This window comes from Marmota monax, unplaced genomic scaffold (genome assembly GCF_021218885.2).
Source record: "Marmota monax isolate L192 unplaced genomic scaffold, Marmota_monax_Labrador192_F-V1.1 WCK01_AAM20220418_F8-fsc00565, whole genome shotgun sequence".
Taxonomy (NCBI): domain Eukaryota; kingdom Metazoa; phylum Chordata; class Mammalia; order Rodentia; family Sciuridae; genus Marmota; species Marmota monax.
Window position 1 is genome coordinate 143,550 of NW_026692096.1, and position 18,771 is coordinate 162,320.

General features: G+C 52.8%; 1 pseudogene; it reads right to left on the reverse strand.

Moving 5' to 3' along the window:
- Positions 1–7,741: 7,741 nt before the first annotated feature.
- Positions 7,742–18,204, reverse strand: LOC124104052 (protein transport protein Sec61 subunit alpha-like 1; annotated as a pseudogene).
- Positions 18,205–18,771: the final 567 nt, after the last annotated feature.

An 18,771-nucleotide genomic window follows, 5' to 3' on the forward strand; every position in this document is an offset into this window, starting at 1 on the left:
AGGACTGAGCCATACTATGCAGCCACTTCTGCACAGTGGGATAGGACCTCTACTCTCACCTGTATTGTTTTAAGAAAACAGAAAGGGGGAACTGTGGTGAGCCGCTTCTGCCATTTCTGCAGACTATGGTCGCCATTACAAGATGGCGCTGGCTCCGCTGTGGTCTGTGACAAACAACTCCTTATTTGGGAGAGTTGGCGCGTGGTTTTTCACCACCCTATGAGAAAGCTCCACGTGGCAGCTTCGCATTGGGGCTTGAGATGCTTTATTAAGGCTGGGAGAGGCATCCGGGGGAGAGAAGAAGAAATATCAAAGGCCTGAATAAACTGCTGAAAGAAGATTCCTGAGTTGCATCTTCCTTGCGGGCAAGGGGTCGCGACAGAGGATCGCAATTGGAGGCCAGCCTCAACAATTTAGCCAGGCCTTAAACAACTCAGCGAGACCTTGTCTCTAAATATAATATAAAATAGGGCTGGGGATGGGGCTCAAGGTTGAGTGACCCTGGGCTCCATCCCTGATACCCCCCCCCCAAAAAAAAAATGGAAGCCAACTGGCCATGAGAGCCCAGAGCACCCTGGGCCACACCCCCCGCCTTGGTGCTGGAACTGGCCTCAATTGAGTCCTGGGTATTTGGAGGTTGCTGTGCGTCTTCACATCTGACCTCTAAGGGCAGGTTTCCTCCTGGCCCCTCCTCTGACCCAGACCCCAGTCTTTCCCAGGAAAAGACCAGAGGCCGCAGTGACAGCAGGCCCCAGCTGTGGCTTGGGACAGAGGTGCCCTGGTGACCAGAGGGGTGTGTAGTCTTCTCCTTCCTGCTCCTCAGGTGTTGGGGAGCTGGCCAGGTGGCTCTGGGCGGAGATGGCCCTGGGAGGGTAGGTTGGGTGGCCTGGATCTCCACCAACTCCCCGGCCGCCGGGCCTGATGGTCACATTCATCTCCCAGAGGCAGTTTTTCTGAGCGAACCCTCACCCACAGGGGGAAGTGTCTCCCTCCATTAAGAGCTGGACAGAGCCCGGGCGTGAGCAGGGTATTTGTCACATCTTATCACGCTGACATGCCATCTTGCCACCATGACAGCACCCCCATTTTTTGCACTATTTCAGATGGAGCCTGAAAAATGGTTGTGATGTTTAGGTGAAGGGGGGGTGGACTCCTCTCCTTAAGTGTTTGAATTGGTCACAGGTGGGCCCAGGCTCTGGGGTGCCTCCCAGTGCAGGATTGGGTGGCCCATCAATCCCAGCTTCCTGCTGGCTCCCAGGGGCCCCTGTGGGAGTGAGAACCCAGGACAGGAAGGGCTTTTTTATGGCACCACGGACTGAACCCAGGGTCTCTTACACACTGACCCCCATCCCCAATCATTTATATATTTTATTTAGAGCTGGGGTCTCACTGAGTTGCTCAGGACCTCTCTAAGTTGCTGAGGCTGGCCTCCAACTTTCAATCCTCCCCCCTCAGCCTCCCCAAATGCTGGGATGACAAGTATTTGACACCCAGCCAGGCTCCTTTCTGTTCTTGAGCCTCAGTTTCCCCATCTGTAAGACGGGCCTCCATCTCCTATTGCTGGAGGTGTGTGACCATATGCCATGGACCTGGGAGGTGATGTGTGATCAGCCACCCAAGCAGCCTGGATTGAGAGGAGCCCCCAAACTGGGTCCCTCCAGGAAGAGGACTTGGCAGTCTGTCAACAAGGAGACCCCTGTGGCCGATTCCACCCTCCCCTCCCAGACACTGGGCTTAAAAGAAAAATCTCTATTTGGGGGATAAGAATCCAAGGCCTGCAGAGGGCCTCAGAGACCAGACGAAGAGACCAGGTGAAGTCACCGGCTCCACCCAGTGTCCCCACTGGGAGAAACACCCTGGGCTGCTGCCCCAGGGCTGCACTGAGGGGAGGGCACATTGGCCTCCCTTGGTCCCAGGCCTTGAGGAAGCAGAGCCAGGGACGGAGGGCAGAGGCCACCCCTCTCCTGCTCACCCATGGGTCAGCACCATGCCTTGTCCCCTCCCCAGGGCAATTCACCAAACTGCCACCTCTCACCTGGAGGACGGAGGGTGGGCGGTATGCCAGGTGCAGGAGGCCTCTGTTGCCCTCATCACTGTGGTAGGCAGTGATCAATAGGCGGCACAATAAGATGGGCCAATGGGCTCCCACAGATTGTCCCCTCTGTCACCTGCTGTTGCCATCACCATCACTCCGCCCACCTGCAGGTCTGCGCCGTCAGTCTCCTGTGATTAATGGGGACACCAGTGGCCATGGGAAGGGATGTCGCTGGTCGCCATGCTGAACACCGGGGATGCAGGGCGGATGTGGGCCTGGGGACATGCAGGGGGAGTCCTAGGGATCGGCTCCCACACCAGGTTCACCCAAGGACCAGAGGGACTTAAGCAGGGGTGGGGGCAGGAGCACAGTGACAACCAGGCAGGCTTCCCGACCCCACCCCTGCCTGCAACAGACTCAGCCTCTAGGGCCACCATCATTGTCCCTTGCGGACCCCTTTCCGACTGTCCCAACCATTGGAGAACCCCAGATCGAAGCCGGGCGCCTGTCATCCAAGGCTGGAAGCTGAAGCCGGAGGATAGCAAATTTGAGGCCAGAATCTGAACTTCTCAAGACCCTGTCTTAAAATTCAAAAGGGCTGGGACGTGGAGCAGTGGCCAGCGCCCCTGGGTTCAGTTAGGTCCCAATCCCAGGGACAAATCCCACACCCAACAGCACCGTGCTCAGAAACTAGGGGCAGCTCTGGCCGCAGCCACCCGCACTCTTCATCCTAAGCGGGAACTTGTCGCGCTCAGGACGCGGTGGCGGTGGCAACAAGCTGCCAGGGTCCCGCGGACCCCACCCAACTCCTAAGCATTCCTCCAGCCGACTGGTGAGACACCTGAGGTGACCTGTCCCCTGGGCAGCGACCCTGCAAACGGGCGGCTCCGTGGTGGCCCGGAGACCAGCGCGACCGGCCGGGGGCCACGGAGGTCGGGGGCGTCCCAACGGGGGGGGGGCACAGCCACGCCCTCCCTACAGGAGCCCAGCTGCGAGCTGGGACGAGGTGTGGACCCTGGCCGGATCCTCTGGGCCTCACTGAGAACCGCAGCAGAGATGTGCTGTCACCTCCTCACGGTTCCCGGGGGCTCCTCCGTCGCCTCAAAGCGTGGCTGGCAACCGGGACCTGCAGTGTTGGTCGTGGAGGTACTTGCACAGCGCGGTTTTGGTTCTGCCCATGCCCCTCCCCAGAGGCGTAGCCATGCTCCCCCGCCCGCCTTGCCCCGCCCATGCCCCGCCCCCGGAGCGTAGCCACGTCCCTGTTCCTGCACCGCCCTCTCCCCGCCCCTGGGTCGTGGCCACTTCCCCCATCCACTCCTGCGCAGCCCACTCCTCGCCCCTGGGGGTGGCCACGCTCGCCCAGCCTCTTTGCCGCCTGCTCCCCATCAGGAGAGGAGCAAAGCTTAGGGAGGCGCCAGTGGGGGAGCCCTCTGGGAAGGCGATGCCCACAATAGGTGTTCGCTGGCATAGGGGAGGGGGACAGCTTGGAATGTCAAAAGGAGCCTGTTGCGATGGAGTGTGTCTGTCATCCCAGTGCCTCAGGAGGCTGAGGTAGGAGGCTGGCCAGGTGGAGGCCAGCCTCAGCAACTCAGCGAGGCCCTGTCTCTAAAGGGCTGGGAAGGTCGGCAAGCAGGCACCCCTGGGTTCAGTCCCTGTGACCACAATCCAGGAAGGCACAGAAAGGGTTCTCAGTGGATGTTGCCCCACAGTGCTCACCCTCGGCCTCTGGTCCCTGACCACAAGCTCCCCAGGCTTCCTCTCTGGAGACCCCCAAACAAGACCAAGGTGTCTGTCTGACATTGACTTTGAGACTTATCAAGTGCAAGGCTGAAGAATCGCCATTGAGCAGGAGACCCGCCATAAGGCACTCCCTGTCATCCCATCAACCTCTGTGCTGTCCATGCCACTTCCAGTGTCCTGTGTTTTGGAACTGCACACACAATACCTTGGTCCCTGAAGACTTCAGGATACATGCTGTCATCCAATGTTCAGCGTATTCTTTTTAATTTGTAGGGACTGGAGATTTAGCCAGGGGTGGCCTATCACAGAGCCATATCCCAGCCCTATGTTTTTGAGACAGGGTTTTGCTAAGTTGCTGAGGATGGCCTTGAACTTGCGATCCTCCTTCCTCAGCCTCCCAAGTTACTGGGATTAAAGGCGTGCACCACAGGGCTGGGGTTATGAAGGCTCTTGTCCAAGTCCTTGTAGGCATGATTCTTTTCAGAATTGAGCATAGAGGGCATGTGTCAGGGTTTTTAGCCCCCCATTTTCTCCTGACCTTCAGGAGAAATGGGGAAAGCATGCCCCAACTAGGACAAGCCAACAGAGGCAAAGGTTGACTGGCTGCCCACACTCAGCCCTCCCTCACTGGAGGACAATCAGACACGCCAGGGAGACCAGTAATAGCAGGATCTCATTTATTGAGGAAGTACACACAACTAATATACTGCACAGGAGCCAATCAGGATAAAGGTCAGAGGGGTGGAGGGAGTTCACATATCCACCCATCCCATGGTCTGTAAGACAAGGCATGCAATGTCCATGAGGGCAAATGATTCCTGGACCTTCCTGGAGGTGGTCTGTTCCATCACCACCCTTAGCACCGCCTCCTGGCTAATCGCCAGGAGCCATCCCAGCTACTTGTGCGGCCCCAAGACGGGAAGCAGGCAGCAAGTCATGGCCTACAGGCATGCATATGTTCTGGCCTCATGGAAACTGCTAAACCTTTCCTGATTCCAGTCTATTTGCTTCTCATCCAGGCTTTAATGCTTCTAGAATGGACAGATGGGTGATGTGGCCCCAGAAGTTTTGGGGCAAGGAGTGAGGTGGGTGTGGCATAGTTAGGACACCCCTGGGAGCCTCTAAGGAGACACATTGGTGGGTGTGCTGGGTGCTGAAGCTCAGGCTGGTGATTGATGGCCCTTGGATGGTTCTACATGCTCAGGCACCAGCCCTCATCAGGAAGCTTTGGGCTTCCCTGGGCCACCCACCCGGAGGCTGGGACTGGAGTCTCATGGGTATTATGCTCCTGAGGACTAGGCCAGGCCAGAGTTCAGGTGGGGGTCAGTGAGGGAGGGAGAAGTGGGAAGGAAACCCAGGGGTTAGGAGCCAGGGGTGGCAGCTGATGCCACCAGGACCCCTCATTTCTGACCTTAACCAGGTCCCTGCAAGCAGGGGCCTGGGGTACGCAGAGCCTGGAGCTTGGCCTCCCAGCTGCCTCCTGGCTTCCTACTGCCCTGGGCCTTACTTTATTCACCTGTAAAATGGGGACCAGCTTCTTCCTTGGGGGCTCCATGGTTGAGCAGGGACCTCATGGAGGAAGTGGTGAGCAGAGTGCCCCAGAGGGGAAGAGCCACGTGGACACCTGAAGTTGGAGGCAGACACTAGGGGGTGGTTTGAAGGCAAGGCCTGAGTCCCAGTCCACTCCCCCACCACCCCACACACATGCTACCTGATCTTGGGCTCCAACAGCTCTGCTCTGAGGCAGATTTGCAGTGGCCCCAGGCACAGCTCCAGGTCCCCAGGGCAGGAGGTTCCTGACTTGGGGTTTTGGTTTTTCCCTGTATCAGGAACTGAACCCCAGGTCTGCTGGACCATGGAGGCCCACCCCAGCCATTTTTATATTTAGACACAGGGTCTCACGAGTTGCTGAGGGCCTCACTAAATTGTTGAGGCTGGCCTCCAACTCATGATCCTCCTGCCTCAGCCCCCCCACCCCCAGTCACTGGGACACAGGCGTGTGCACAAGGGGATGCTCCCTGCAGAAGGAAGGCCAGGCTGCAGGCCAGCACATCTCTGGGGATGAGCCTGAGTGAAAACGAGACCATGAACCAGCAGTTTGTAAAAAGCTGCCTTTATTTATCATTTATCCACCGTATTTCAGTTATGCCATTTTGGCGTCCACAGTGACAGTACCCTGGAAGCTGGGTCAGCTCCTGCCCACCCACCCACTGTGATCACTACCCACAGGCTATAAACCCAGGCCACATGGGGCCGGCAGGACCACAAGCTCCTCTGAAGTCTAGCGCTCTCCAGCCACAGTCCGGGAGCCAGGGACTGGGCCTGCCTGCCAGAGGCCATGGAATCCCCAGAGGTGGCCTGGGAGGCCCTGCCCTCTAACAGGAGCAGGAGAGGTACGGTGAAGGCCCCCATGCATTGGGAGGCGGCTGGTGGTAGGGCTGTCCTGCTGGGGACTGTGTCTAGACAAGGCCACATGGGAGAAGGTGCTGGGCCCTTGGCGGGGTCAGGGCCCCTCTGGTTCTTGTCCCAGGTCTTTGGGGAAAGTGTTCCACCTCTACTGAGCCATGAGAGGGCCCGTGCAGAATTGGGGCACCCTCCAAGGGAGCCTGCAGCTGAGTCTGAGAGGGTCCTCTGAGAATTCCAGGAAGGTCCCCAGCTTCATGATCTACGTCAACTGTCACCACAGACATCATTGTCTTTCTGTCTCAGACACCAGAGCATCTTCCCAGGGACCCTGAGCCCCTGACCCTGAGCCTGAACCTCCCCTCCTGGCCTCTGTGTGCGGTAGAGGCTGAATGTGGTGGAGGCAGAGAGAGCTGGTGGCATCTCGCTGTCCCCTTACTTGCATGTGGTCTCTAAGTGCAGTCAGAACATTATAGAAACACAGGGAGAGACAGAAGATGTCCCTTCCCAGGGGCGCGGGGGCAGCTGCATAGTGAGGATACACCACGGCTGACTGGAGTCTGAACAAGTGGACATGGAGGGGTGGTCCCCTGAGGGCACCAAGCTTGGCCAGGCAAGGGTGGAGGTGGCAACCCCAGGCCTCTCCCCGATGAGGACAAAGCTGCCTGGCCACAAGGTGGCCACGAGGTGGCAGGGATGGCAGTCCTGGCTCTGCCCCAGCATGACGCCTGTCTGGACACTTGGTGGGAGAGCAGCCGCCCACGGCTGGGCAGGGAACTGCGTCATCCTGCTCCCAGGAGACCCATCGCCCTCCATGGGAACAGTCTGTACCCACAGAGTGCCACTGCTGGAGATGATGGGGACATGCTGGTGATGCTGTCCATGTCCCCAGAGGAGGTGCGACCTGACACCTGACCACCCTAAGGCCACACACAGAGATTTTGTGCTTCCAACCAGAGTCAAAATGACACCTTTGTGGGGACCAGGGATGCCATGGTGGTGGCTGCACATGTCACTGAGGGGGGGAAGGGAAGCCCAAACCAAAGTCAGACAGAAAATGGGGACAGCGCTCCCAGTCCCTGTCACTGCAGCTGCCAAAGCCAGAAGGAGGAGAGGAGCCCCGCCAAGGGTGGCTGCCCCAAGGGGAAAAAAAAAAAAAACAAGAGAGAGAAATGAATGACAGTAGATGGGGTAGAGAGAGAAGATGGGAGGGGAGGGGAGGGGAGGGGAGGGGGATAGTAGAGGATAGGAAGTGCAGCAGAATACAACCTACACTAGTATGGCAATATGTAAAAAAGTGGATGTGAAACCGATGTGATGCTGCGATCTGTATACGGGGTAAGAATGGGAGGGCATAATCCGCTTGAATCAAATGTAAGAAATATGATCTGTCAAGAGCTTTATAATGTTTTGAACAATTAATTAAAAAAAAAGGTGGAGAGGATGGGCAGACGTCAGCCAGATGACGACGTCCCCACACGCCACAGCACCACTGCCCCCGGCCACCACTGCCTTCCAAGGCACTGCCCGGCATCCTCCCCGGTCCTCAGGTATGCGTGGCTCTCAGAAGAGCAGGGTGCCCATGCTGCCCACCTTGCTCAGCTCCTTAATGAAGATCTCGAAGGACTGGGAGATATTGGTGACCACCAACATGATCCCCGTCCCCAAGCCGATGGCGGCCAGGAAGGCAGTCAGGACCAAGAGGCTCCAAGGCACAGGCCCCCAGAGGCTGCAGCCATGGGGGTGTACCTGCAGGAGGGCAGGCAGTCAGCTCTGAGCTACCACAGAGCTCCCAGGCTGGCCACCAGCCTTGCCCATGACTGAGACCAGAACCTCAGGAGGCCCTACCACTTCCCTGAAGCATCATCTGCTAACACTCCTGTGCGCCCCACTAATGCTATGGGACCTAGTCCCTGCTAGGGGACTGTTACTAGTCCAAACTGAAAGGCTGCCAGATGCAATGGTCCACACCGGTCACCCCAGTAACTTGGGAGGCTGAGGCAGGAGGATCACAAGGTGGAGGCCAGCCTCAGCTACTTTGCAAGGCCCTAAGCAGCTCTGTGAGACCCTGTCTCTAAACAAAATATAAAAAGGGCTGGGGACGTGGCTTAGGAGTCAAGTGACCCTGGGTTTGGTCCTCAGTAAAGGGGCTGCGGGCTGAGGGCTGGGGACGAGACTCAAATGCTGAAGATGTCGATCAAAATGGCCACTGTCCCTACCAAGGACTCGAAAGCAACCTAGAATTTGCAACTGTGACTTTTCCTGTTGTTGCTTCTTTCAGGAAAGGTCACCAAGTGAGAACTCACAGGACAACCTGGGCTGCCACCTGACTTTGTAGACACAGCCCTTCTCACTGTGGCTGCTGCCGAGTGGCAGAGGAAGAGCTACGAAAATGGCAGAGGGCACCAGGGAGGCCGGGGGCAGCCCTCGATCCAGGACAAGGTGCAGCTGCAACGGACACCTGCACCCTGGGGCCTCTCCCACCCTCCCTCCTCTCCACACCAAGGTGACGGCCACATGTGCCATCTGGCTGTGGCCCAGGTGGTCTCTGGCCTCCTCTCTGCCATGGCCTTGTCTGTTGGAACTGACCTCCCTGCTTCAAACGCCACGAGCTCTCTGCAGCTCTGCTGGCCTCTCAGCCCCAGCCACCATCTGTCTTTTTTTGGTCTTGGGGATTGAACCCAGGGGTGCTCCACCCACAGCCCCATCCCCAGCCCCTTTTTCATATTTTATTTAGAGACAGAGTCTCACTGATTTGCTTAGGGCCTCACTAAGTTGCTGAGTTTGGCCTCCACCTTGCATCCTCCTGCCTTGGCCTCCAGGTGTGCCCCACAGAGCCTGGCGCTTCAGCTCAGGTCCATCTGGAGCTCCACTCTGTGCTCAGAGCCTGGGCACCTGCTACTAGATACCTAGGGCAGCATCCCACCTGTATGAGCAGAGGTGAGGGTCCCCTGCTGCCAGCACTGTCCCTACAGAGCCCCATGCTAGGTCACCAGGCTGCATGCTCCTGGCTCCCTGCTGAGGGTGGCAGGCATCTTTTTCGATGTCCCCAGCATCCAATACTTAGCAGGTTAAAGAATATCCAATGATACAGGGACCTTGGCTACCCTGTGATCCGAGAATGAGACCCATGGACACTGGAGACCCCAAGGCCCACCGGTGCTCGAGGCCCGGGAGCCGCACCTGCCGACTGGGGGCAGGTACTGCACTTGCCGGTTGAGCTCATGCACCATGGACATCTCCCAGTAGCCCCACATCACCATCTGCTGCTCCTTCAGCTGCTTGGCCACCTGCATAATGCCCAGAGCAGAGGATGGGCTCAGAGGTGGGTTTGGAGGGAAAGGTCTCAAGCTTCTGAACACTTAAATGGCTCTTCCTGCAGCTCTACATCTTTACACGGACTTTAAAAATGCCCTAAGGGCTGGGGGTTCACCTCTCTCATTCCAGTGGCTTGGGAGGCTGAGGCAGGAAGATTGCAAGTTTGAGGCCAGCCTCAGCCACTTAGGAAGGCCCTCAGCCACTTAGGAGACCCTGTCTCCAGATGAAACCTAAAAAGGGATGGGAGGTGGCTCAGCGGTTAAGTGTCCCTGGACCAACAAGGTGTCCTAAGGAGAAGACCAGACAAGGTGTGATTTTCCACTCTAGCTTCAGGTTCTCAGACCTGCTGCTGATGGCTGAGCTCCATCCATCTGTCCTTAATCCTCTGAACTGTCTCACCAAGGTGGGTGGCTCACCTGCATGTCACAAACCACCACTGTGACAAAGCAACAAGCTGAGTGACACTTTAAGAATGTCTGTTCATACTTACATCCTTGGAAGAGGAGCCTGAGACCTCGACCCAGGTCTCAGAGAAGAAGGTGCAGGAGCATGAAACACAAGGTATACTACCACATGGACAGGGTCCTCCAACATGGAGCCAAAGGACTCCGGCAGAGACAGGGAGTAACACAAGCCACCAACTGGGTAGGTGCGGACGGGGCCTCCAGAAGACTTGTCCTGGGAAGAAGGAACAGAAGTTCTAGGACGCTGTGTCTATGGAACCTGAGCTGTGAGATGAACTCAGAGCATATGAAAGACTGTGATTGCAGCTGGGAAAAATGACACACGCCTGTCACCCCACAGCTCAGGGGGCTGAGGCAGGAGGATGGCAAGTTGGAGGCCAGCCTTGGCAACTTAGAAAGGCCCTAAGCAGCTCAGTGAGACCCTGGCTCTAAATAGGGCTGAAACAGGGCTCAGGACTCAAGGGCCCCTGGGTTCAGTCCCTGGTACCAAAAAATAAAGAAAAAGAGATGCAAACTTCCTGTGCTCACGCTGGACACAGCTGGAAATGGATGACCACAGCAAAGACAAAGATGGAGGAGATGAGGTTCATGAGGTCAGGGAGATTCTGGTGGGAGAAAGCCTCTCTAAGGGCTCGGACTTTGTCTGTGTGTGTGGCACAGAGAAGGAACAGTGCAACGATGGTGCCCTCCAATTCCATGCCTGTTGGCAGAGGAGGACACAAACGTGAAGGGAAGAACAAGGGGCTGGACTCAGTTGGGTCTTGGGCCTCCTCCTGGCCAAAGCAGAGGCAGGAGAACAGAATCAGCCAGGAGACTCACGACACCCACAGTCACAGGGTCACAGTCTGGATTTTTTTGGCACCAGGGATGGAACCCAGGGGCCATCGGCCACTGAACCCCACCCTCAGCCTATTTGTATTTCATTTACAGACAGCATCTCTCTGAGTTGCTGAGGCCTTGCTGTTGCTGAGGCTGGCCTCCAAGTTGAGATCCTCTTGCCTCAGCCTCAGCAACAGGCAGAAAGCGGCCTGGCCTGAGGAACAGGCAACAGACTGGCCAGGGACACTGCAGCACAGGGCGCCAAGGTGTGAGCACTTCAGAAATGGTGTGAGACTGACTTTAGGACAAAAGCTCAGTGGGAAACACTGTCACCATGGCTCCTGCTGCCAGGTCAGTGCTTCCTTAAATGTGGCATCTGTGGGCAGAGTGGCTAATGGCTGGGGACTCAGAAGTCCCAGACTCTCCCTGGGACAGCATTTTCCTGTCACACCAGAATTGGGACAGCAGGACTCCTGTCACCTTCTGGACGGCCACTGAGATGGGCCATCTGTCATGTAGACCACATGGACAGGATGTCTGTGATAGAAATGCTGTCCTAGCTTTCCCTGGTCCCCTGGCATCCCCATGGTGGTCTTCTGACAGCCCCTCTCTCTGCCACCTCTGGTTGAGTGGGACAACAGCTGATGTCCCTGTGGTCGAGAATCTGGAGACATGAAAGCTTGAGCATTTTGTAGAGTAGGAAGTTCAGCAATCCCAGGGGGAGAAAGCAGGGACTTGTCCTGGCTCCTCTTGCCACCAATGACCTCTCAGAACTTCCCTCACTTGCTCCGCTGAGCCACACGCCGACCCTCAAACACACCAGCTCATCTCTGCCCCAGGGCCTTTGCACCTGCCAGGTTCTCTAGAGGGACCCGTAACACTCTTCCCCAGTCGCCCCATCTTCCTTCTCTGCTCTACTCTGACCCGGGGCCCTGGGATGACACTGACACTCACACGTCTTGCATTATATCCCTTTGTATTCTTAGCACCCACAGAAGTGCCTGGTGCTTAACAGCACCTGCCTGACAAGTGTCTGGAATAAAAGGTGAGTGACAGCAATGGCAGGATGAGGGCCTTAGGAGCTTTCTGAATGTTTAACATGGTCATTTCTTGCAAGTCACTACCCGCTGATCTCTGGGAACTGGGTTGTTTCTTGTGCTAGTGTTGCCCGGGGACGAGAGCTGTGTGACATCTGTACTATCCATCTCCCTTCCCTCCCAGCCTGGACTGTCCCCCACCTCAGGGAAGAAGGATCAACTGCACTCTCCACCTTAGAGGCCCTTCCACACCCCACTTGCCAGGTCGCAAGCTGAGCCATGGTGGCACTCCTGGTAACAGGTGGCCCTTCCAGCTGCAATCTACCTGTGCCTGCTCCACCCTATTCTTGCCCGTCCTGGGGGTGTCCCAGTGGCTCCACCATTTTGGCTCCTTACAGCACCACTTAAATCCTCCCAGGTAGCTCTTAGAGTCTGTAAACAAGTCAGGATGGCGCCTGGCATTTTGCAGAGGGAGTGGTTTGTGAAGTAACGCCAGCGAGCCTTTAAGTGTGGCGATTCCTTATTGGTTGACTGCTGTATCTAGTTTATGTAAATTAAGATAAGCTGTGTGTAATGTATATATATCCCTCCTGTCCTACAATAAATGGCTCCCACTCCTGTTGTATCAATGTACACAAGTTTCTCGTCACCCCACGGGTTATTCTGCCAGGCGCCATCTTGACTTGTTTACAGACTGTAAAAGGTAGCCCCTCTGCCCTAGCCAGGTCCAAGAGGTGGCCAAGCACAGCCACCTCCACATCTCAGTTCTCTGTGGCCTTCATCTCTTGCTAAGTTCTAAGGCCCTCGCTCTGATGTCACACTGGCTGGCTCAGGTTAGATGGCTGTACCACTTCCCCAGCCATTTTATCATCCTGTCTCCCAGTGACAGGAAATCATTCCTTCAAAATTGTCCCCTCACTCACCATCCTGATCCAGAGCAAAGTGATCCTCTTGCTGACTGCCACGGCCCAAGCCTTCGCTGACTAGCTCCCTGTGGCCACCACTGCTCCCATTCCTTTTGAAGGCAGGCCCTCCCAAAGCCAGGAGGTCTTGGCAGACACCCTGACTCCTACCCAGCTTTTGCCCCCCACATCCATGGCTGGGGCCTAGTTGCTTTGCACCCCCAGATCCTCAATTCACCTTAGATTTTCTAAAATTCTAGGAAGTGTCGGGTGTCACTTTGCCTATTCTTCTGTAAGTGTCCCCGACCCTCCTTCCTGAGGTCCAGTCTTTCCCATGGGATCCTTCAGACACCCTACAGGGACCCATCTGCAGTTTTGTCAATTTGATGACATGGCACTGGAGGCCGAGAACCAGCTCCACAATCAATTCCAAGAAAACACGAAAATGCACACAAATATTTTCCATGAGAGACTTCCCAGCAAATAACAGATTCAGGGTTCAGAGACCAAAAGAAAAAGAAAAGAAAACAAAGTCAATTTCCCTCTCCTAAGAAGTCTTACATGTTTTGCAATTTTTATTTTATTAAGATTTGTAAGCCAGGTGTCATGGTGCCTGCCTGTAATCCCAGTGGCTCCGGAGGCTAAGGCAGGAGGATTGCAAATTGGAGTGTAACCTCAGCCAAATTGTGGCTCTAAGCAACTCAGTGAGATCCCATTTCTGAATAAAATACAAAAGAGGGTTGGGGATGGGGCTCAGGGGTTTACTGTCCCTGAGTTCAATCCCCAGTGCCTTCTGCCCCAAATTGGCAATACTGTGGATCGAACCCAGCAACAGTCATTCTACCCCAGCCCTTTTTAAGACAGGGTCTCACTTATTTGCCAAGGCTGTCCTTGAACTTATAATCATCGAACTAACTGCTCCTTGCCTGAACAAGTGGTTTGGTGTAGCTATTTCATTTTTGGAATCTTATTCACTAAGAACAACTGCTAAAATATATGCAGATGATTGCCCAAGGATATTCACTTCGATGCTAACTGTGACTTAGAAAGGACTGAAATGTCCACCAGAAGAAAATTGGCTAAAATCAACACTTCTTTATCCTTGCAGGGCAGGTTCCTGCTAAGAAATATGAGGCAGGATTTCTGTGGCATGTTAACTGTCCTTAAAATATCCTTATAAGATGTGAAAGTTTAGATATCATTTTGAATGTAAGTGTTGTTTTTGTTGTTGTTATTATTATTATTATTTTGTATTAGGGATTTAACCCAGGACCACTTAACCTCTTAGCCTTGTCCCCAGCCCTTTTATTTTATTTAGAGACAGGGTCTCACTGAGTTGCTTAGGGCCTCACTAAGTTGCTGAGGCTGGCCTCCAACTTGTGATCCTCCTGCCTCAGCCTCCCGAGCTGCTGGAATGACAGGATTGAGCCTCTGCACTCAGCTATATTTTTAAAACTTTGCACACTGAAAATTCAGAAGAAATGTTTCTGAAACAGACATTTTCCCCCAGAGAAATACTCTGCATGCATGAAAACTTCCTGCAAAGGTGCCCCATGGGAGGCAGGGCCCTTACCTTGGTAGGTGTTGATGGTGGTGGGGTTGAAGGCCTTCCCTAGGATGGTTTCACAGATGTTGCTTGAGATGGAGAGGGAGAAGCCAGAGCCCAGGCTTTGCCCTTTCTAAAGAAGCTCATCCAAAAGGAGGATGATCAAGCCCGCCACAAAGAACTGCAGAATTAAATTAAATTAATTAATAAAAGTGGACTCTGCATTACTGGCCCCAGGGCCCTGGTTCCTTCCATCTTCAATGACTGGGCTCTCTGCTATGAAGGCCAAATAAGAGATCCTTCTCAAACTGCCTCACAGGAATTCAGAAGCCAAAGCCAGGGTCTTTCAATTCTCTATTTTTTTTTTAAATCTATTTTTTAGTTGGAGGTGGAAACAACATCTTTATTTTATTTTTATGGGGTGCTGAGGATGGAGCCCAAGGCCTCGTGCACGCCAGATGAGCCTCTACAACTGAGCCCCAGCCCCAGCCCCTACATTTTTTGTTTTTATTTCTTATTTATTTTGGGGTTTGCAGGTGGACAGCATGCCTTTATTGATTTCAATATTTCTTGTTGTAGATGGGTGCAGTGTCTTTATTTGATTGATTTATTTTTGGGTGGTGCCCAGCCTGCAACCGGGGCCTCACCCTGCTCAGGCCAGTGTTTAGCCCTGAGCCCAGCCCTGAGCCTGGCATGGCCCAGCCCTGGCTGAGTACTGCTGAGGAGGAAGAGGGACGGTGGGGTCATTCAGGAAGAGGGGTACGAGGGGGTTCACCTGAGTGGTGATCAGCAGGCAGATCCCAATGCCCATCTCTGAGGGGTCCCTCTCCATGCCTGTCATCACATCCATGATGGACTGGCTGATGGTGATGATCATGCCAAACACTAATATCCCAAGAAAACCCTGAGCAGATTGTGGCAGGAACACAGATGACAAATACTGACACTGCCCCCAGGGACCTTGGTGAGGCGTGTCCAACTGTCAAATGTCAAAGTGCACGAGAACTCAGAGGCACCTTTGGTCTTTGTTGTGGCTTTAGGGATTGGACCCAGGGCCTTGCGGATGGTAGGCAAGTGCTCTACTAAACCTCAGCCCAGTCATCCTAAATTCTTTTTTTAAAAAATGATCTTGAATTCTTAAGATAGAAAAACATTTTAAAAAATTTTCAAGGGTAAGGAGAAAACTTCTGGGGCTGTAGCTCAGTGGTAGAGGCACTGAGTTCCATTTCCAGGTCTGCAAAAAATTAATATTAAAAACAAAGAGAGAAAGAGAAAAAACACCCGATTTGGGCTTTAGAAAAATAATGAAAAATTTTTTTGTTTGTTTGTTTTGCTTTTGGTACCTGGGATTGAACTCAGGGGAACTCAACCACTGAGCCCCCATCTCCAGCTCTATTTTGTGTTTTAGTTAGAGACAGTGTCTCACTGGGCTGCTTAGGGCTTCACTTTTGCTGAGGCTGGCTTTGAAGTCACAATCCTCCTGCCTCAGCCTCCCAAGCTGCTGGGATTAGAGGTGTGCACCACTTCACTAAGCCAAGTATATTTTAAAATGTCCAAAATAAAAATTAAAAAACAGAAAACCACTTATTAGTGCTTTAGAAGAATAATGAATTAATTTAAGGATTTGAATAATAAATGCACTGCTTAATATTTAATAATGCATTACTTAATTCATTAATGATTAATGCATTAATACATAAATATATTCTACAATCTTCATTCCTGTCTGAAACTCACAAATTTAAGTTAGATGGATTTCTCACTCAATTATTTAACCTTCTAAGTTAAGATCTCTAAGGCATGCTGTATGGAAGTTGGCAGAATAGAAAATTATAAATATTGTTTTCTAAACAATATATTCCAGTTAACAGAGGCTAGGCTTGGCTGACTCTGAGGCTGGTCCCCATTATTGGGGCTGCCTATAATTTGATTCAGCCAATACTCTTAACCTAGTTTAACAACACATAGAAACTGAGACTGTAGAACTATTATCTAAATTTCTTCCACATAAAAAAATGAGTCAACAGCAGAGCTGGACTGAGAGGATCACCTTTCTGCTCATTAAATCCTTTTAAATGCCAGAAGAAAAATAGCATTTGCTAAATAACTACTATGTGCTAGGCACTGTGAGAGTGATTATTCAATTTAATCCTTATTTTTTTAAGTACTGAGGACTGAGCAGAGGTGCTTCACCCCTGAGCCACATCCTCATATATTTTAAAATTTTATTTAGAGACAGGATCTCACTGAGTTGCTTAGGGCCTCACTAAGTTGCTGAGGCTGGCCTCCAACTGGAGATCCTCCTGCCTCTGCCTCCATAGCTACTGCAATTACAGGCATACCCCACAGCACCTGGCTTTGATTTCATTCTTATGACAGCTCTGAAATAGATGTCACCTCCTTTGCAAGGTACCGAAATCATGGCTGATGAAAGGGTGACCTCCATGCCCTTATCCTTCAAGCCCTTCCTCTGGGACATTCCTGCCCTCCCCTGCCTTGCCTGGCCCTCCCTCATACCCAGCACTTCCCAGAAGTGCTCTCTCACTAACAGGCCATGGAGCATCTACAGGGTTGGCAGGCCAAGCACACAGGCCAAACTGGGCTGTTTAATGCCCCCAATTTTAGAGCCAATTCAAATTCTCAACTAGACACCAGAACTGTACCCATGATCTTTCTTACACTTCTGAGCTCCATTGAAGAGGGCTTGGTCTTTTGGGGTGTCACCCACTTCAATCATCTTGGCTGTGACAATTGCAGAGATACCCTGCTCCATGAGTGTGCCTAAGGAAAGGGGCCCCCACAAAGCCCCTGTGAGCTAAGGAAAGCAAGACATCATTTAATAAAATGAACCTACAGAATTGCATGCAACCCCTTCTCCACATTGGATGGGCTTCAGGTTGCTGGCAGCAATTATCGAATAACTCCCCAAAACCAAATATTAGAACACAACTGAGTCCCTCTGTCGATCCCACCAGACCCCATGTCATTCTGTTTGGAAAGTCACGTACCGCTCAAGAGCCTGCTGCATTCCCATCCCCATGGACAGATCCATTCTGGCTGGACAGAGGTTAGAAAGGCCTGTCCTTCATCAGTTCATAAAACTGGAGAACATTCCAATCATTTTCTGAGTCAGCAGATGGGGCTGGCACAATTGTATCTAGTTGGGAATCAGCCTTCCCTTTCCATCATGTTCACATGAGCTCTGATTCTGAGTGACTGGAACCTCATTGGAACCCCATTTTTAAACTGTGTCCATCAAATGCACCATCAACATACACAAGAAAATTGTTTCCAGACCCACAGGTGACTGGTTAGAGTCAACCCTCCACTGTCACTCATGGTTTTGATCCATATATTTCACCTGAAGATATGAAAAAAGATGCATCTAAGAAACCAATGGAAAGTTCCAGAGAATGTACTAGGTGGACTCGCCATCTCATTTCAGGGAATTCAAACACTTTAGTTTTTGCAAGTTTTCAGAAATTCTCAAGCAGAGATTTATCTTGCTCTTCCAGGTTTTGTATTGCATTCAAACCCAACTCCAAGGAAGATGGTGTTGCCCAGGCTGAATGCACCGTTGATCAGGCTATTCGACATGGCACATGAAGACTTTCCAGGGCATGGAGCTGCCCATTCTCTGAACTCCACAGAAAGGCTGTCATTCAACTAAATGTTGCTGGTCCAGCAGACAAGAGGCAGAGTGAGACTGAGCCTCCCTCCATTGGAGGCCAGAATCCCTCACATCCAGTAGAAAGGGTCCGCAGAATCTGAGGCCATAATACCAAATAGAGGATCTGGAAATAAGCAGAAACCAAAGGAGTGGCATGTGTGTTTCCCCTCTCCCCCCTGCCCCAACACCAGCACAGGAGACCAGATTGACCTGACAGCAGACTAAGAAGATGACGAGCGGGGTGGCCATCCACAGCACTTTCTCCTTCAATTGGATCTGCAGAAGAGGAAGAATCAGAGGACACAAAGTTTCCCAGTAAGTCAATAAAAATGGAGTCCCACAGACACTTTCTCTGATCACCAAGGAAGGCCAAGGAGGGCTGGGGGCACAGCTCCATGGGGAAGCACTTGCCTAGCATACAGGATGCTCTGGGTTTAGTCTTCAGCAGACAACCTCCCCCCAAAAAGAGAAGAAGCCAAACCATGCACCAAGCAGAGTCCTGAAAGGTGAGTCTCATGCTTTCTGTGGACAAAGCCAATGCGAAGATGTCTGTAGGCGTCACATCTGGGAATCCTCATATTATACAGCATCATGATCTTCCCACTGCTTAAGTGAGTTCAATGGCAAAACTGTTCTCTTAACCATTGACATGAACAATTTAGATCCTCAAGGTGAGGCAAGAGGAAGGCAAGTTCAAAGCCAGCCTCAGCAAAAGTAAGGCACTGAGCCACTCTATGGAACCTTGTCTCTCCATAAAAAACAAACTAGGGATGGAGACATCTTTCAGTGAGTGGTTGTTTCTGAGTTCAATCCTAGGGATGGATGGATGGATAAATA